Source organism: Triturus cristatus, chromosome 11 (genome assembly GCF_964204655.1).
Source record: "Triturus cristatus chromosome 11, aTriCri1.1, whole genome shotgun sequence".
NCBI classification, from domain to species: domain Eukaryota; kingdom Metazoa; phylum Chordata; class Amphibia; order Caudata; family Salamandridae; genus Triturus; species Triturus cristatus.
Window position 1 is genome coordinate 938,096,166 of NC_140594.1, and position 21,075 is coordinate 938,117,240.

The 21,075-nt window shown below is 40.3% G+C and overlaps 1 long non-coding RNA gene across 1 annotated transcript; it reads left to right on the top strand.

Annotated features, from left to right (window-relative positions):
* Nucleotides 1–222: 222 nt before the first annotated feature.
* LOC146785712 (uncharacterized) lies at nt 223–19,474 on the top strand. The gene is made up of 15 exons (XR_014970780.1): nt 223–374; nt 1,587–1,738; nt 2,956–3,107; nt 4,354–4,474; nt 5,724–5,842; nt 7,092–7,210; nt 8,457–8,577; nt 9,827–9,945; nt 11,195–11,313; nt 12,565–12,683; nt 13,933–14,051; nt 15,303–15,421; nt 16,671–16,789; nt 18,041–18,159; nt 19,409–19,474. It is a non-coding gene; the product is annotated as an uncharacterized LOC146785712 (long non-coding RNA).
* Nucleotides 19,475–21,075: the final 1,601 nt, after the last annotated feature.

Below are 21,075 nucleotides of genomic sequence, written 5' to 3' on the forward strand. Positions count from 1 at the left end.
GGCTGGCAAAAACATCTATTGATCTATGTCCTAATGTACGCGCTACAGTTGTTTAGAGAGTTTTAGCAAATGAGGCAAGGGATGCAGAGAAGTATGCGAGGATAAAAAGCTAAAATTGAGATTTGATTTTCTAATGAGCTGTTGATTTACACAATAAAAGACTCCATAGTATTGATCTGTTTACCCTTTATAAAAATCAAGATTTTTTTGTATTGCTTATAGAAAATGTGCCAACAGTGGACTTTTCCATCTGCTGATTATACTGAATGACCACCGGTGGCAGTGTTTCACAACAGTTTCTCTGAATTGCCGAGACTGAAGGAAAAAAAAAAGGAAGTCTTCCGGCATACGGCATCATTTTACCAATTTATATGGTAAGTAAATCTCCCAATCATTCCTTTAGGCATTAAAAAGTTCACAGCATCAGCATGTCCTCACTAGCTTGTAGTGGGAGACTGTGCCTTAATAGAATTTCTGTCAAGCTGAAAGTAATATGGATCACATTGTGTTGGTCATAATAATTCATAAAAGCCCGGCTGTCTCCAACTCCACTAAAGCCTGCTTTAGATCCTGGAACTAGCAATGTTCCATTCGAGCAAATTGCTGCCTTTGAGGCTGAAATGTACTACCTCATTTCAGAAGGAGCGTGTTACATTCTCACGGAAGGAAGCTCATTTCACCTCTTCTCCTGCACTCCCTATGTTGGACTCTGATACTCAAGATGGATTGTTAAGGATAATCCGTTTATGTATCTCCATCCGACTTTCAAAAAGGCCCCAGTGCTTTGAGTGGTTCAGAGTCCTTTACCATTCCCCCTCCTACTTGCCTTGTAGTCATGAATACAGATAGTAACCTACTGCATAACTTCTGATGTCATCCTCCTGTGTGGTCAGCTGCCACAAGGACAATTGGTCCAGTGGTGCGCTGACATCATAAAGCTAATCAGATGTTGTCTGACATGAGGGCCACTCTGTTGCCTAGCAAGCTGACATCATAAAGCTAAAGCAAGATGTTGTCGGACATGAGGGCCACTCTGTTGGCTAACAAGCAGTAGGATACATTGATGTTGGTAACTAAATGAGTAGCAGGGTGGACAGGATGTCCAACTGAAAACTAAGATGAAAGAAATTAGGAAAGTTTTTGAGACTTCTCATTTTGTATCAACGTACGTTTGAGGATAAGAGTCATCTTCACCATTTCTGAAGTGGTGGGAATTGGCTAAAATGGAGATGGTCATTATGCTATTCATAGTTTTTATTATTCCCATGAACTGTGGCATAACCCTTACTCAACTTATCAGCTGGCTTAATTGCTACTGGTGTACCATATCCTAAAACAAAAGTGAGAATGGTTCACTGCCACTTGGCTGGCAAAAACATCTATTGATCTATGTCCTAATGTACGCGCTACAGTTGTTTAGAGAGTTTTAGCAAATGAGGCAAGGGATGCAGAGAAGTATGCGAGGATAAAAAGCTAAAATTGAGATTTGATTTTCTAATGAGCTGTTGATTTACACAATAAAAGACTCCATAGTATTGATCTGTTTACCCTTTATAAAAATCAAGATTTTTTTGTATCGCTTATAGAAAATGTGCCAACAGTGGACTTTTCCATCTGCTGATTATACTGAATGACCACCGGTGGCAGTGTTTCACAACAGTTTCTCTGAATTGCCGAGACTGAAGGAAAAAAAAAAGGAAGTCTTCCGGCATACGGCATCATTTTACCAATTTATATGGTAAGTAAATCTCCCAATCATTCCTTTAGGCATTAAAAAGTTCACAGCATCAGCATGTCCTCACTAGCTTGTAGTGGGAGACTGTGCCTGAATAGAATTTCTGTCAAGCTGAAAGTAATATGGATCACATTGTGTTGGTCATAATAATTCATAAAAGCCCGGCTGTCTCCAACTCCACTAAAGCCTGCTTTAGATCCTGGAACTAGCAATGTTCCATTCGAGCAAATTGCTGCCTTTGAGGCTGAAATGTACTACCTCATTTCAGAACGAGCGTGTTACATTCTCACGGAAGGAAGCTCATTTCACCTCTTCTCCTGCACTCCCTATGTTGGACTCTGATACTCAAGATGGATTGTTAAGGATAATCTGTTTATGTATCTCCATCCGACTTTAAAAGAGGCCCCAGTGCTTTTAGTGGTTCAGAGTCCTTTACCATTCCCCCTCCTACTTGCCTTGTAGTCATGAATACAGATAGTAACCTACTGCATAACTTCTGATGTCATCCTCCTGTGTGGTCAGCTGCCACAAGGACAATTGGTCCAGTGGTGCGCTGACATCATAAAGCTAATCAGATGTTGTCTGACATGAGGGCCACTCTGTTGCCTAGCAAGCTGACATCATAAAGCTAAAGCAAGATGTTGTCGGACATGAGGGCCACTCTGTTGGCTAACAAGCAGTAGGATACATTGATGTTGGTAACTAAATGAGTAGCAGGGTGGACAGGATGTCCAACTGAAAACTAAGATGAAAGAAATTAGGAAAGTTTTTGAGACTTCTCGTTTTGTATCAACGTACGTTTGAGGATAAGAGTCATCTTCACCATTTCTGAAGTGGTGGGAATTGGCTAAAATGGAGATGGTCATTATGCTATTCATAGTTTTTATTATTCCCATGAACTGTGGCATAACCCTTAGTCTCAACTTATCAGCTGGCTTAATTGCTACTGGTGTACCATATCCTAAAACAAAAGAAGTGAGAATGGTTCACTGCCACTTGGCTGGCAAAAACATCTATTGATCTATGTCCTAATGTACGCGCTACAGTTGTTTAGAGAGTTTTAGCAAATGAGGCAAGGGATGCAGAGAAGTATGCGAGGATAAAAAGCTAAAATTGAGATTTGATTTTCTAATGAGCTGTTGATTTACACAATAAAAGACTCCATAGTATTGATCTGTTTACCCTTTATAAAAATCAAGATTTTTTTGTATTGCTTATAGAAAATGTGCCAACAGTGGACTTTTCCATCTGCTGATTATACTGAATGACCACCGGTGGCAGTGTTTCACAACAGTTTCTCTGAATTGCCGAGACTGAAGGAAAAAAAAAAGGAAGTCTTCCGGCATACGGCATCATTTTACCAATTTATATGGTAAGTAAATCTCCCAATCATTCCTTTAGGCATTAAAAAGTTCACAGCATCAGCATGTCCTCACTAGCTTGTAGTGGGAGACTGTGCCTTAATAGAATTTCTGTCAAGCTGAAAGTAATATGGATCACATTGTGTTGGTCATAATAATTCATAAAAGCCCGGCTGTCTCCAACTCCACTAAAGCCTGCTTTAGATCCTGGAACTAGCAATGTTCCATTCGAGCAAATTGCTGCCTTTGAGGCTGAAATGTACTACCTCATTTCAGAAGGAGCGTGTTACATTCTCACGGAAGGAAGCTCATTTCACCTCTTCTCCTGCACTCCCTATGTTGGACTCTGATACTCAAGATGGATTGTTAAGGATAATCCGTTTATGTATCTCCATCCGACTTTCAAAAAGGCCCCAGTGCTTTGAGTGGTTCAGAGTCCTTTACCATTCCCCCTCCTACTTGCCTTGTAGTCATGAATACAGATAGTAACCTACTGCATAACTTCTGATGTCATCCTCCTGTGTGGTCAGCTGCCACAAGGACAATTGGTCCAGTGGTGCGCTGACATCATAAAGCTAATCAGATGTTGTCTGACATGAGGGCCACTCTGTTGCCTAGCAAGCTGACATCATAAAGCTAAAGCAAGATGTTGTCGGACATGAGGGCCACTCTGTTGGCTAACAAGCAGTAGGATACATTGATGTTGGTAACTAAATGAGTAGCAGGGTGGACAGGATGTCCAACTGAAAACTAAGATGAAAGAAATTAGGAAAGTTTTTGAGACTTCTCATTTTGTATCAACGTACGTTTGAGGATAAGAGTCATCTTCACCATTTCTGAAGTGGTGGGAATTGGCTAAAATGGAGATGGTCATTATGCTATTCATAGTTTTTATTATTCCCATGAACTGTGGCATAACCCTTACTCAACTTATCAGCTGGCTTAATTGCTACTGGTGTACCATATCCTAAAACAAAAGTGAGAATGGTTCACTGCCACTTGGCTGGCAAAAACATCTATTGATCTATGTCCTAATGTACGCGCTACAGTTGTTTAGAGAGTTTTAGCAAATGAGGCAAGGGATGCAGAGAAGTATGCGAGGATAAAAAGCTAAAATTGAGATTTGATTTTCTAATGAGCTGTTGATTTACACAATAAAAGACTCCATAGTATTGATCTGTTTACCCTTTATAAAAATCAAGATTTTTTTGTATCGCTTATAGAAAATGTGCTAACAGTGGACTTTTCCATCTGCAGATTATACTGAATGACCACCGGTGGCAGTGTTTCACAACCGAGTTTCTCTGAATTGCCGAGACTGAAGGAAAAAAAAAAAGGAAGTCTTCCGGCATACGGCATCATTTTACCAATTTATATGGTAAGTAAAACTCCCAATCATTCCTTTAGGCATTAAAAAGTTCACAGCATCAGCATGTCCTCACTAGCTTGTAGTGGGAGACTGTGCCTGAATAGAATTTCTGTCAAGCTGAAAGTAATATGGATCACATTGTGTTGGTCATAATAATTCATAAAAGCCCGGCTGTCTCCAACGTTACTAAAGCCTGCTTTAGATCCTGGAACTAGCAATGTTCCATTCGAGCAAATTGCTGCCTTTGAGGCTGAAATGTACTACCTCATTTCAGAACGAGTGTGTTACATTCTCACGGAAGGAAGCTCATTTCACCTCTTCTCCTGCACTCCGTATGTTGGACTCTGATACTCAAGATGGATTGTTAAGGATAATCTGTTTATGTATCTCCATCCGACTTTCAAAAAGGCCCCAGTGCTTTGAGTGGTTCAGAGTCCTTTACCATTCCCCCTCCTACTTGCCTTGTAGTCATGAATACAGATAGTAACCTACTGCATAACTTCTGATGTCATCCTCCTGTGTGGTCAGCTGCCACAAGGACAATTGGTCCAGTGGTGCGCTGACATCATAAAGCTAATCAGATGTTGTCTGACATGAGGGCCACTCTGTTGCCTAGCAAGCTGACATCATAAAGCTAAAGCAAGATGTTGTCGGACATGAGGGCCACTCTGTTGGCTAACAAGCAGTAGGATACATTGATGTTGGTAACTAAATGAGTAGCAGGGTGGACAGGATGTCCAACTGAAAACTAAGATGAAAGAAATTAGGAAAGTTTTTGAGACTTCTCATTTTGTATCAACGTACGTTTGAGGATAAGAGTCATCTTCACCATTTCTGAAGTGGTGGGAATTGGCTAAAATGGAGATGGTCATTATGCTATTCATAGTTTTTATTATTCCCATGAACTGTGGCATAACCCTTACTCAACTTATCAGCTGGCTTAATTGCTACTGGTGTACCATATCCTAAAACAAAAGAAGTGAGAATGGTTCACTGCCACTTGGCTGGCAAAAACATCTATTGATCTATGTCCTAATGTACGCGCTACAGTTGTTTAGAGAGTTTTAGCAAATGAGGCAAGGGATGCAGAGAAGTATGCGAGGATTAAAAGCTAAAATTGAGATTTGATTTTCTAATGAGCTGTTGATTTACACAATAAAAGACTCCATAGTATTGATCTGTTTACCCTTTATAAAAATCAAGATTTTTTTGTATCGCTTATAGAAAATGTGCTAACAGTGGACTTTTCCATCTGCAGATTATACTGAATGACCACCGGTGGCAGTGTTTCACAACAGTTTCTCTGAATTGCCGAGACTGAAGGAAAAAAAAAAAGGAAGTCTTCCGGCATACGGCATCATTTTACCAATTTATATGGTAAGTAAAACTCCCAATCATTCCTTTAGGCATTAAAAAGTTCACAGCATCAGCATGTCCTCACTAGCTTGTAGTGGGAGACTGTGCCTGAATAGAATTTCTGTCAAGCTGAAAGTAATATGGATCACATTGTGTTGGTCATAATAATTCATAAAAGCCCGGCTGTCTCCAACTCCACTAAAGCCTGCTTTAGATCCTGGAACTAGCAATGTTCCATTCGAGCAAATTGCTGCCTTTGAGGCTGAAATGTACTACCTCATTTCAGAACGAGCGTGTTACATTCTCATGGAAGGAAGCTCATTTCACCTCTTCTCCTGCACTCCGTATGTTGGACTCTGATACTCAAGATGGATTGTTAAGGATAATCTGTTTATGTATCTCCATCCGACTTTCAAAAAGGCCCCAGTGCTTTGAGTGGTTCAGAGTCCTTTACCATTCCCCCTCCTACTTGCCTTGTAGTCATGAATACAGATAGTAACCTACTGCATAACTTCTGATCTCCTCCTCCTGTGTGGTCAGCTGCCACAAGGACAATTGGTCCAGTGGTGCGCTGACATCATAAAGCTAATCAGATGTTGTCTGACATGAGGGCCACTCTGTTGCCTAGCAAGCTGACATCATAAAGCTAAAGCAAGATGTTGTCGGACATGAGGGCCACTCTGTTGGCTAACAAGCAGTAGGATACATTGATGTTGGTAACTAAATGAGTAGCAGTGTGGACAGGATGTCCAACTGAAAACTAAGATGAAAGAAATTAGGAAAGTTTTTGAGACTTCTCATTTTGTATCAACGTACGTTTGAGGATAAGAGTCATCTTCACCATTTCTGAAGTGGTGGGAATTGGCTAAAATGGAGATGGTCATTATGCTATTCATAGTTTTTATTATTCCCATGAACTGTGGCATAACCCTTACTCAACTTATCAGCTGGCTTAATTGCTACTGGTGTACCATATCCTAAAACAAAAGAAGTGAGAATGGTTCACTGCCACTTGGCTGGCAAAAACATCTATTGATCTATGTCCTAATGTACGCGCTACAGTTGTTTAGAGAGTTTTAGCAAATGAGGCAAGGGATGCAGAGAAGTATGCGAGGATAAAAAGCTAAAATTGAGATTTGATTTTCTAATGAGCTGTTGATTTACACAATAAAAGACTCCATAGTATTGATCTGTTTACCCTTTATAAAAATCAAGATTTTTTTGTATCGCTTATAGAAAATGTGCTAACAGTGGACTTTTCCATCTGCAGATTATACTGAATGACCACCGGTGGCAGTGTTTCACAACAGTTTCTCTGAATTGCCGAGACTGAAGGAAAAAAAAAAAGGAAGTCTTCCGGCATACGGCATCATTTTACCAATTTATATGGTAAGTAAAACTCCCAATCATTCCTTTAGGCATTAAAAAGTTCACAGCATCAGCATGTCCTCACTAGCTTGTAGTGGGAGACTGTGCCTGAATAGAATTTCTGTCAAGCTGAAAGTAATATGGATCACATTGTGTTGGTCATAATAATTCATAAAAGCCCGGCTGTCTCCAACGTTACTAAAGCCTGCTTTAGATCCTGGAACTAGCAATGTTCCATTCGAGCAAATTGCTGCCTTTGAGGCTGAAATGTACTACCTCATTTCAGAACGAGTGTGTTACATTCTCACGGAAGGAAGCTCATTTCACCTCTTCTCCTGCACTCCGTATGTTGGACTCTGATACTCAAGATGGATTGTTAAGGATAATCTGTTTATGTATCTCCATCCGACTTTCAAAAAGGCCCCAGTGCTTTGAGTGGTTCAGAGTCCTTTACCATTCCCCCTCCTACTTGCCTTGTAGTCATGAATACAGATAGTAACCTACTGCATAACTTCTGATGTCATCCTCCTGTGTGGTCAGCTGCCACAAGGACAATTGGTCCAGTGGTGCGCTGACATCATAAAGCTAATCAGATGTTGTCTGACATGAGGGCCACTCTGTTGCCTAGCAAGCTGACATCATAAAGCTAAAGCAAGATGTTGTCGGACATGAGGGCCACTCTGTTGGCTAACAAGCAGTAGGATACATTGATGTTGGTAACTAAATGAGTAGCAGTGTGGACAGGATGTCCAACTGAAAACTAAGATGAAAGAAATTAGGAAAGTTTTTGAGACTTCTCATTTTGTATCAACGTACGTTTGAGGATAAGAGTCATCTTCACCATTTCTGAAGTGGTGGGAATTGGCTAAAATGGAGATGGTCATTATGCTATTCATAGTTTTTATTATTCCCATGAACTGTGGCATAACCCTTACTCAACTTATCAGCTGGCTTAATTGCTACTGGTGTACCATATCCTAAAACAAAAGTGAGAATGGTTCACTGCCACTTGGCTGGCAAAAACATCTATTGATCTATGTCCTAATGTACGCGCTACAGTTGTTTAGAGAGTTTTAGCAAATGAGGCAAGGGATGCAGAGAAGTATGCGAGGATAAAAAGCTAAAATTGAGATTTGATTTTCTAATGAGCTGTTGATTTACACAATAAAAGACTCCATAGTATTGATCTGTTTACCCTTTATAAAAATCAAGATTTTTTTGTATCGCTTATAGAAAATGTGCTAACAGTGGACTTTTCCATCTGCAGATTATACTGAATGACCACCGGTGGCAGTGTTTCACAACCGAGTTTCTCTGAATTGCCGAGACTGAAGGAAAAAAAAAAAGGAAGTCTTCCGGCATACGGCATCATTTTACCAATTTATATGGTAAGTAAAACTCCCAATCATTCCTTTAGGCATTAAAAAGTTCACAGCATCAGCATGTCCTCACTAGCTTGTAGTGGGAGACTGTGCCTGAATAGAATTTCTGTCAAGCTGAAAGTAATATGGATCACATTGTGTTGGTCATAATAATTCATAAAAGCCCGGCTGTCTCCAACGTTACTAAAGCCTGCTTTAGATCCTGGAACTAGCAATGTTCCATTCGAGCAAATTGCTGCCTTTGAGGCTGAAATGTACTACCTCATTTCAGAACGAGCGTGTTACATTCTCATGGAAGGAAGCTCATTTCACCTCTTCTCCTGCACTCCGTATGTTGGACTCTGATACTCAAGATGGATTGTTAAGGATAATCTGTTTATGTATCTCCATCCGACTTTCAAAAAGGCCCCAGTGCTTTGAGTGGTTCAGAGTCCTTTACCATTCCCCCTCCTACTTGCCTTGTAGTCATGAATACAGATAGTAACCTACTGCATAACTTCTGATCTCCTCCTCCTGTGTGGTCAGCTGCCACAAGGACAATTGGTCCAGTGGTGCGCTGACATCATAAAGCTAATCAGATGTTGTCTGACATGAGGGCCACTCTGTTGCCTAGCAAGCTGACATCATAAAGCTAAAGCAAGATGTTGTCGGACATGAGGGCCACTCTGTTGGCTAACAAGCAGTAGGATACATTGATGTTGGTAACTAAATGAGTAGCAGTGTGGACAGGATGTCCAACTGAAAACTAAGATGAAAGAAATTAGGAAAGTTTTTGAGACTTCTCATTTTGTATCAACGTACGTTTGAGGATAAGAGTCATCTTCACCATTTCTGAAGTGGTGGGAATTGGCTAAAATGGAGATGGTCATTATGCTATTCATAGTTTTTATTATTCCCATGAACTGTGGCATAACCCTTACTCAACTTATCAGCTGGCTTAATTGCTACTGGTGTACCATATCCTAAAACAAAAGAAGTGAGAATGGTTCACTGCCACTTGGCTGGCAAAAACATCTATTGATCTATGTCCTAATGTACGCGCTACAGTTGTTTAGAGAGTTTTAGCAAATGAGGCAAGGGATGCAGAGAAGTATGCGAGGATAAAAAGCTAAAATTGAGATTTGATTTTCTAATGAGCTGTTGATTTACACAATAAAAGACTCCATAGTATTGATCTGTTTACCCTTTATAAAAATCAAGATTTTTTTGTATCGCTTATAGAAAATGTGCTAACAGTGGACTTTTCCATCTGCAGATTATACTGAATGACCACCGGTGGCAGTGTTTCACAACAGTTTCTCTGAATTGCCGAGACTGAAGGAAAAAAAAAAAGGAAGTCTTCCGGCATACGGCATCATTTTACCAATTTATATGGTAAGTAAAACTCCCAATCATTCCTTTAGGCATTAAAAAGTTCACAGCATCAGCATGTCCTCACTAGCTTGTAGTGGGAGACTGTGCCTGAATAGAATTTCTGTCAAGCTGAAAGTAATATGGATCACATTGTGTTGGTCATAATAATTCATAAAAGCCCGGCTGTCTCCAACGTTACTAAAGCCTGCTTTAGATCCTGGAACTAGCAATGTTCCATTCGAGCAAATTGCTGCCTTTGAGGCTGAAATGTACTACCTCATTTCAGAACGAGTGTGTTACATTCTCACGGAAGGAAGCTCATTTCACCTCTTCTCCTGCACTCCGTATGTTGGACTCTGATACTCAAGATGGATTGTTAAGGATAATCTGTTTATGTATCTCCATCCGACTTTCAAAAAGGCCCCAGTGCTTTGAGTGGTTCAGAGTCCTTTACCATTCCCCCTCCTACTTGCCTTGTAGTCATGAATACAGATAGTAACCTACTGCATAACTTCTGATGTCATCCTCCTGTGTGGTCAGCTGCCACAAGGACAATTGGTCCAGTGGTGCGCTGACATCATAAAGCTAATCAGATGTTGTCTGACATGAGGGCCACTCTGTTGCCTAGCAAGCTGACATCATAAAGCTAAAGCAAGATGTTGTTGGACATGAGGGCCACTCTGTTGGCTAACAAGCAGTAGGATACATTGATGTTGGTAACTAAATGAGTAGCAGGGTGGACAGGATGTCCAACTGAAAACTAAGATGAAAGAAATTAGGAAAGTTTTTGAGACTTCTCATTTTGTATCAACGTACGTTTGAGGATAAGAGTCATCTTCACCATTTCTGAAGTGGTGGGAATTGGCTAAAATGGAGATGGTCATTATGCTATTCATAGTTTTTATTATTCCCATGAACTGTGGCATAACCCTTACTCAACTTATCAGCTGGCTTAATTGCTACTGGTGTACCATATCCTAAAACAAAAGAAGTGAGAATGGTTCACTGCCACTTGGCTGGCAAAAACATCTATTGATCTATGTCCTAATGTACGCGCTACAGTTGTTTAGAGAGTTTTAGCAAATGAGGCAAGGGATGCAGAGAAGTATGCGAGGATAAAAAGCTAAAATTGAGATTTGATTTTCTAATGAGCTGTTGATTTACACAATAAAAGACTCCATAGTATTGATCTGTTTACCCTTTATAAAAATCAAGATTTTTTTGTATCGCTTATAGAAAATGTGCTAACAGTGGACTTTTCCATCTGCAGATTATACTGAATGACCACCGGTGGCAGTGTTTCACAACAGTTTCTCTGAATTGCCGAGACTGAAGGAAAAAAAAAAAGGAAGTCTTCCGGCATACGGCATCATTTTACCAATTTATATGGTAAGTAAAACTCCCAATCATTCCTTTAGGCATTAAAAAGTTCACAGCATCAGCATGTCCTCACTAGCTTGTAGTGGGAGACTGTGCCTGAATAGAATTTCTGTCAAGCTGAAAGTAATATGGATCACATTGTGTTGGTCATAATAATTCATAAAAGCCCGGCTGTCTCCAACTCCACTAAAGCCTGCTTTAGATCCTGGAACTAGCAATGTTCCATTCGAGCAAATTGCTGCCTTTGAGGCTGAAATGTACTACCTCATTTCAGAACGAGCGTGTTACATTCTCATGGAAGGAAGCTCATTTCACCTCTTCTCCTGCACTCCGTATGTTGGACTCTGATACTCAAGATGGATTGTTAAGGATAATCTGTTTATGTATCTCCATCCGACTTTCAAAAAGGCCCCAGTGCTTTGAGTGGTTCAGAGTCCTTTACCATTCCCCCTCCTACTTGCCTTGTAGTCATGAATACAGATAGTAACCTACTGCATAACTTCTGATCTCCTCCTCCTGTGTGGTCAGCTGCCACAAGGACAATTGGTCCAGTGGTGCGCTGACATCATAAAGCTAATCAGATGTTGTCTGACATGAGGGCCACTCTGTTGCCTAGCAAGCTGACATCATAAAGCTAAAGCAAGATGTTGTCGGACATGAGGGCCACTCTGTTGGCTAACAAGCAGTAGGATACATTGATGTTGGTAACTAAATGAGTAGCAGTGTGGACAGGATGTCCAACTGAAAACTAAGATAAAAGAAATTAGGAAAGTTTTTGAGACTTCTCGTTTTGTATCAACGTACGTTTGAGGATAAGAGTCATCTTCACCATTTCTGAAGTGGTGGGAATTGGCTAAAATGGAGATGGTCATTATGCTATTCATAGTTTTTATTATTCCCATGAACTGTGGCATAACCCTTACTCTCAACTTATCAGCTGGCTTAATTGCTACTGGTGTACCATATCCTAAAACAAAAGAAGTGAGAATGGTTCACTGCCACTTGGCTGGCAAAAACATCTATTGATCTATGTCCTAATGTACGCGCTACAGTTGTTTAGAGAGTTTTAGCAAATGAGGCAAGGGATGCAGAGAAGTATGCGAGGATAAAAAGCTAAAATTGAGATTTGATTTTCTAATGAGCTGTTGATTTACACAATAAAAGACTCCATAGTATTGATCTGTTTACCCTTTATAAAAATCAAGATTTTTTTGTATCGCTTATAGAAAATGTGCTAACAGTGGACTTTTCCATCTGCAGATTATACTGAATGACCACCGGTGGCAGTGTTTCACAACAGTTTCTCTGAATTGCCGAGACTGAAGGAAAAAAAAAAAGGAAGTCTTCCGGCATACGGCATCATTTTACCAATTTATATGGTAAGTAAAACTCCCAATCATTCCTTTAGGCATTAAAAAGTTCACAGCATCAGCATGTCCTCACTAGCTTGTAGTGGGAGACTGTGCCTGAATAGAATTTCTGTCAAGCTGAAAGTAATATGGATCACATTGTGTTGGTCATAATAATTCATAAAAGCCCGGCTGTCTCCAACGTTACTAAAGCCTGCTTTAGATCCTGGAACTAGCAATGTTCCATTCGAGCAAATTGCTGCCTTTGAGGCTGAAATGTACTACCTCATTTCAGAACGAGTGTGTTACATTCTCACGGAAGGAAGCTCATTTCACCTCTTCTCCTGCACTCCGTATGTTGGACTCTGATACTCAAGATGGATTGTTAAGGATAATCTGTTTATGTATCTCCATCCGACTTTCAAAAAGGCCCCAGTGCTTTGAGTGGTTCAGAGTCCTTTACCATTCCCCCTCCTACTTGCCTTGTAGTCATGAATACAGATAGTAACCTACTGCATAACTTCTGATGTCATCCTCCTGTGTGGTCAGCTGCCACAAGGACAATTGGTCCAGTGGTGCGCTGACATCATAAAGCTAATCAGATGTTGTCTGACATGAGGGCCACTCTGTTGCCTAGCAAGCTGACATCATAAAGCTAAAGCAAGATGTTGTTGGACATGAGGGCCACTCTGTTGGCTAACAAGCAGTAGGATACATTGATGTTGGTAACTAAATGAGTAGCAGGGTGGACAGGATGTCCAACTGAAAACTAAGATGAAAGAAATTAGGAAAGTTTTTGAGACTTCTCATTTTGTATCAACGTACGTTTGAGGATAAGAGTCATCTTCACCATTTCTGAAGTGGTGGGAATTGGCTAAAATGGAGATGGTCATTATGCTATTCATAGTTTTTATTATTCCCATGAACTGTGGCATAACCCTTACTCAACTTATCAGCTGGCTTAATTGCTACTGGTGTACCATATCCTAAAACAAAAGAAGTGAGAATGGTTCACTGCCACTTGGCTGGCAAAAACATCTATTGATCTATGTCCTAATGTACGCGCTACAGTTGTTTAGAGAGTTTTAGCAAATGAGGCAAGGGATGCAGAGAAGTATGCGAGGATAAAAAGCTAAAATTGAGATTTGATTTTCTAATGAGCTGTTGATTTACACAATAAAAGACTCCATAGTATTGATCTGTTTACCCTTTATAAAAATCAAGATTTTTTTGTATCGCTTATAGAAAATGTGCTAACAGTGGACTTTTCCATCTGCAGATTATACTGAATGACCACCGGTGGCAGTGTTTCACAACAGTTTCTCTGAATTGCCGAGACTGAAGGAAAAAAAAAAAGGAAGTCTTCCGGCATACGGCATCATTTTACCAATTTATATGGTAAGTAAAACTCCCAATCATTCCTTTAGGCATTAAAAAGTTCACAGCATCAGCATGTCCTCACTAGCTTGTAGTGGGAGACTGTGCCTGAATAGAATTTCTGTCAAGCTGAAAGTAATATGGATCACATTGTGTTGGTCATAATAATTCATAAAAGCCCGGCTGTCTCCAACTCCACTAAAGCCTGCTTTAGATCCTGGAACTAGCAATGTTCCATTCGAGCAAATTGCTGCCTTTGAGGCTGAAATGTACTACCTCATTTCAGAACGAGCGTGTTACATTCTCATGGAAGGAAGCTCATTTCACCTCTTCTCCTGCACTCCGTATGTTGGACTCTGATACTCAAGATGGATTGTTAAGGATAATCTGTTTATGTATCTCCATCCGACTTTCAAAAAGGCCCCAGTGCTTTGAGTGGTTCAGAGTCCTTTACCATTCCCCCTCCTACTTGCCTTGTAGTCATGAATACAGATAGTAACCTACTGCATAACTTCTGATCTCCTCCTCCTGTGTGGTCAGCTGCCACAAGGACAATTGGTCCAGTGGTGCGCTGACATCATAAAGCTAATCAGATGTTGTCTGACATGAGGGCCACTCTGTTGCCTAGCAAGCTGACATCATAAAGCTAAAGCAAGATGTTGTCGGACATGAGGGCCACTCTGTTGGCTAACAAGCAGTAGGATACATTGATGTTGGTAACTAAATGAGTAGCAGTGTGGACAGGATGTCCAACTGAAAACTAAGATAAAAGAAATTAGGAAAGTTTTTGAGACTTCTCGTTTTGTATCAACGTACGTTTGAGGATAAGAGTCATCTTCACCATTTCTGAAGTGGTGGGAATTGGCTAAAATGGAGATGGTCATTATGCTATTCATAGTTTTTATTATTCCCATGAACTGTGGCATAACCCTTACTCTCAACTTATCAGCTGGCTTAATTGCTACTGGTGTACCATATCCTAAAACAAAAGAAGTGAGAATGGTTCACTGCCACTTGGCTGGCAAAAACATCTATTGATCTATGTCCTAATGTACGCGCTACAGTTGTTTAGAGAGTTTTAGCAAATGAGGCAAGGGATGCAGAGAAGTATGCGAGGATAAAAAGCTAAAATTGAGATTTGATTTTCTAATGAGCTGTTGATTTACACAATAAAAGACTCCATAGTATTGATCTGTTTACCCTTTATAAAAATCAAGATTTTTTTGTATCGCTTATAGAAAATGTGCTAACAGTGGACTTTTCCATCTGCAGATTATACTGAATGACCACCGGTGGCAGTGTTTCACAACAGTTTCTCTGAATTGCCGAGACTGAAGGAAAAAAAAAAAGGAAGTCTTCCGGCATACGGCATCATTTTACCAATTTATATGGTAAGTAAAACTCCCAATCATTCCTTTAGGCATTAAAAAGTTCACAGCATCAGCATGTCCTCACTAGCTTGTAGTGGGAGACTGTGCCTGAATAGAATTTCTGTCAAGCTGAAAGTAATATGGATCACATTGTGTTGGTCATAATAATTCATAAAAGCCCGGCTGTCTCCAACGTTACTAAAGCCTGCTTTAGATCCTGGAACTAGCAATGTTCCATTCGAGCAAATTGCTGCCTTTGAGGCTGAAATGTACTACCTCATTTCAGAACGAGTGTGTTACATTCTCACGGAAGGAAGCTCATTTCACCTCTTCTCCTGCACTCCGTATGTTGGACTCTGATACTCAAGATGGATTGTTAAGGATAATCTGTTTATGTATCTCCATCCGACTTTCAAAAAGGCCCCAGTGCTTTGAGTGGTTCAGAGTCCTTTACCATTCCCCCTCCTACTTGCCTTGTAGTCATGAATACAGATAGTAACCTACTGCATAACTTCTGATGTCATCCTCCTGTGTGGTCAGCTGCCACAAGGACAATTGGTCCAGTGGTGCGCTGACATCATAAAGCTAATCAGATGTTGTCTGACATGAGGGCCACTCTGTTGCCTAGCAAGCTGACATCATAAAGCTAAAGCAAGATGTTGTCGGACATGAGGGCCACTCTGTTGGCTAACAAGCAGTAGGATACATTGATGTTGGTAACTAAATGAGTAGCAGGGTGGACAGGATGTCCAACTGAAAACTAAGATGAAAGAAATTAGGAAAGTTTTTGAGACTTCTCATTTTGTATCAACGTACGTTTGAGGATAAGAGTCATCTTCACCATTTCTGAAGTGGTGGGAATTGGCTAAAATGGAGATGGTCATTATGCTATTCATAGTTTTTATTATTCCCATGAACTGTGGCATAACCCTTACTCAACTTATCAGCTGGCTTAATTGCTACTGGTGTACCATATCCTAAAACAAAAGAAGTGAGAATGGTTCACTGCCACTTGGCTGGCAAAAACATCTATTGATCTATGTCCTAATGTACGCGCTACAGTTGTTTAGAGAGTTTTAGCAAATGAGGCAAGGGATGCAGAGAAGTATGCGAGGATAAAAAGCTAAAATTGAGATTTGATTTTCTAATGAGCTGTTGATTTACACAATAAAAGACTCCATAGTATTGATCTGTTTACCCTTTATAAAAATCAAGATTTTTTTGTATCGCTTATAGAAAATGTGCTAACAGTGGACTTTTCCATCTGCAGATTATACTGAATGACCACCGGTGGCAGTGTTTCACAACAGTTTCTCTGAATTACCGAGACTGAAGGAAAAAAAAAAAGGAAGTCTTCCGGCATACGGCATCATTTTACCAATTTATATGGTAAGTAAAACTCCCAATCATTCCTTTAGGCATTAAAAAGTTCACAGCATCAGCATGTCCTCACTAGCTTGTAGTGGGAGACTGTGCCTGAATAGAATTTCTGTCAAGCTGAAAGTAATATGGATCACATTGTGTTGGTCATAATAATTCATAAAAGCCCGGCTGTCTCCAACTCCACTAAAGCCTGCTTTAGATCCTGGAACTAGCAATGTTCCATTCGAGCAAATTGCTGCCTTTGAGGCTGAAATGTACTACCTCATTTCAGAACGAGCGTGTTACATTCTCATGGAAGGAAGCTCATTTCACCTCTTCTCCTGCACTCCGTATGTTGGACTCTGATACTCAAGATGGATTGTTAAGGATAATCTGTTTATGTATCTCCATCCGACTTTCAAAAAGGCCCCAGTGCTTTGAGTGGTTCAGAGTCCTTTACCATTCCCCCTCCTACTTGCCTTGTAGTCATGAATACAGATAGTAACCTACTGCATAACTTCTGATCTCCTCCTCCTGTGTGGTCAGCTGCCACAAGGACAATTGGTCCAGTGGTGCGCTGACATCATAAAGCTAATCAGATGTTGTCTGACATGAGGGCCACTCTGTTGCCTAGCAAGCTGACATCATAAAGCTAAAGCAAGATGTTGTCGGACATGAGGGCCACTCTGTTGGCTAACAAGCAGTAGGATACATTGATGTTGGTAACTAAATGAGTAGCAGTGTGGACAGGATGTCCAACTGAAAACTAAGATAAAAGAAATTAGGAAAGTTTTTGAGACTTCTCGTTTTGTATCAACGTACGTTTGAGGATAAGAGTCATCTTCACCATTTCTGAAGTGGTGGGAATTGGCTAAAATGGAGATGGTCATTATGCTATTCATAGTTTTTATTATTCCCATGAACTGTGGCATAACCCTTACTCTCAACTTATCAGCTGGCTTAATTGCTACTGGTGTACCATATCCTAAAACAAAAGAAGTGAGAATGGTTCACTGCCACTTGGCTGGCAAAAACATCTATTGATCTATGTCCTAATGTACGCGCTACAGTTGTTTAGAGAGTTTTAGCAAATGAGGCAAGGGATGCAGAGAAGTATGCGAGGATAAAAAGCTAAAATTGAGATTTGATTTTCTAATGAGCTGTTGATTTACACAATAAAAGACTCCATAGTATTGATCTGTTTACCCTTTATAAAAATCAAGATTTTTTTGTATCGCTTATAGAAAATGTGCTAACAGTGGACTTTTCCATCTGCAGATTATACTGAATGACCACCGGTGGCAGTGTTTCACAACAGTTTCTCTGAATTGCCGAGACTGAAGGAAAAAAAAAAAGGAAGTCTTCCGGCATACGGCATCATTTTACCAATTTATATGGTAAGTAAAACTCCCAATCATTCCTTTAGGCATTAAAAAGTTCACAGCATCAGCATGTCCTCACTAGCTTGTAGTGGGAGACTGTGCCTGAATAGAATTTCTGTCAAGCTGAAAGTAATATGGATCACATTGTGTTGGTCATAATAATTCATAAAAGCCCGGCTGTCTCCAACGTTACTAAAGCCTGCTTTAGATCCTGGAACTAGCAATGTTCCATTCGAGCAAATTGCTGCCTTTGAGGCTGAAATGTACTACCTCATTTCAGAACGAGTGTGTTACATTCTCACGGAAGGAAGCTCATTTCACCTCTTCTCCTGCACTCCGTATGTTGGACTCTGATACTCAAGATGGATTGTTAAGGATAATCTGTTTATGTATCTCCATCCGACTTTCAAAAAGGCCCCAGTGCTTTGAGTGGTTCAGAGTCCTTTACCATTCCCCCTCCTACTTGCCTTGTAGTCATGAATACAGATAGTAACCTACTGCATAACTTCTGATGTCATCCTCCTGTGTGGTCAGCTGCCACAAGGACAATTGGTCCAGTGGTGCGCTGACATCATAAAGCTAATCAGATGTTGTCTGACATGAGGGCCACTCTGTTGCCTAGCAAGCTGACATCATAAAGCTAAAGCAAGATGTTGTCGGACATGAGGGCCACTCTGTTGGCTAACAAGCAGTAGGATACATTGATGTTGGTAACTAAATGAGTAGCAGGGTGGACAGGATGTCCAACTGAAAACTAAGATGAAAGAAATTAGGAAAGTTTTTGAGACTTCTCATTTTGTATCAACGTACGTTTGAGGATAAGAGTCATCTTCACCATTTCTGAAGTGGTGGGAATTGGCTAAAATGGAGATGGTCATTATGCTATTCATAGTTTTTATTATTCCCATGAACTGTGGCATAACCCTTACTCAACTTATCAGCTGGCTTAATTGCTACTGGTGTACCATATCCTAAAACAAAAGAAGTGAGAATGGTTCACTGCCACTTGGCTGGCAAAAACATCTATTGATCTATGTCCTAATGTACGCGCTACAGTTGTTTAGAGAGTTTTAGCAAATGAGGCAAGGGATGCAGAGAAGTATGCGAGGATAAAAAGCTAAAATTGAGATTTGATTTTCTAATGAGCTGTTGATTTACACAATAAAAGACTCCATAGTATTGATCTGTTTACCCTTTATAAAAATCAAGATTTTTTTGTATCGCTTATAGAAAATGTGCTAACAGTGGACTTTTCCATCTGCAGATTATACTGAATGACCACCGGTGGCAGTGTTTCACAACAGTTTCTCTGAATTACCGAGACTGAAGGAAAAAAAAAAAGGAAGTCTTCCGGCATACGGCATCATTTTACCAATTTATATGGTAAGTAAAACTCCCAATCATTCCTTTAGGCATTAAAAAGTTCACAGCATCAGCATGTCCTCACTAGCTTGTAGTGGGAGACTGTGCCTGAATAGAATTTCTGTCAAGCTGAAAGTAATATGGATCACATTGTGTTGGTCATAATAATTCATAAAAGCCCGGCTGTCTCCAACTCCACTAAAGCCTGCTTTAGATCCTGGAACTAGCAATGTTCCATTCGAGCAAATTGCTGCCTTTGAGGCTGAAATGTACTACCTCATTTCAGAACGAGCGTGTTACATTCTCATGGAAGGAAGCTCATTTCACCTCTTCTCCTGCACTCCGTATGTTGGACTCTGATACTCAAGATGGATTGTTAAGGATAATCTGTTTATGTATCTCCATCCGACTTTCAAAAAGGCCCCAGTGCTTTGAGTGGTTCAGAGTCCTTTACCATTCCCCCTCCTACTTGCCTTGTAGTCATGAATACAGATAGTAACCTACTGCATAACTTCTGATCTCCTCCTCCTGTGTGGTCAGCTGCCACAAGGACAATTGGTCCAGTGGTGCGCTGACATCATAAAGCTAATCAGATGTTGTCTGACATGAGGGCCACTCTGTTGCCTAGCAAGCTGACATCATAAAGCTAAAGCAAGATGTTGTCGGACATGAGGGCCACTCTGTTGGCTAACAAGCAGTAGGATACATTGATGTTGGTAACTAAATGAGTAGCAGTGTGGACAGGATGTCCAACTGAAAACTAAGATAAAAGAAATTAGGAAAGTTTTTGAGACTTCTCGTTTTGTATCAACGTACGTTTGAGGATAAGAGTCATCTTCACCATTTCTGAAGTGGTGGGAATTGGCTAAAATGGAGATGGTCATTATGCTATTCATAGTTTTTATTATTCCCATGAACTGTGGCATAACCCTTACTCTCAACTTATCAGCTGGCTTAATTGCTACTGGTGTACCATATCCTAAAACAAAAGAAGTGAGAATGGTTCACTGCCACTTGGCTGGCAAAAACATCTATTGATCTATGTCCTAATGTACGCGCTACAGTTGTTTAGAGAGTTTTAGCAAATGAGGCAAGGGATGCAGAGAAGTATGCGAGGATAAAAAGCTAAAATTGAGATTTGATTTTCTAATGAGCTGTTGATTTACACAATAAAAGACTCCATAGTATTGATCTGTTTACCCTTTATAAAAATCAAGATTTTTTTGTATCGCTTATAGAAAATGTGCTAACAGTGGACTTTTCCATCTGCAGATTATACTGAATGACCACCGGTGGCAGTGTTTCACAACAGTTTCTCTGAATTGCCGAGACTGAAGGAAAAAAAAAAAGGAAGTCTTCCGGCATACGGCATCATTTTACCAATTTATATGGTAAGTAAAACTCCCAATCATTCCTTTAGGCATTAAAAAGTTCACAGCATCAGCATGTCCTCACTAGCTTGTAGTGGGAGACTGTGCCTGAATAGAATTTCTGTCAAGCTGAAAGTAATATGGATCACATTGTGTTGGTCATAATAATTCATAAAAGCCCGGCTGTCTCCAACTCCAC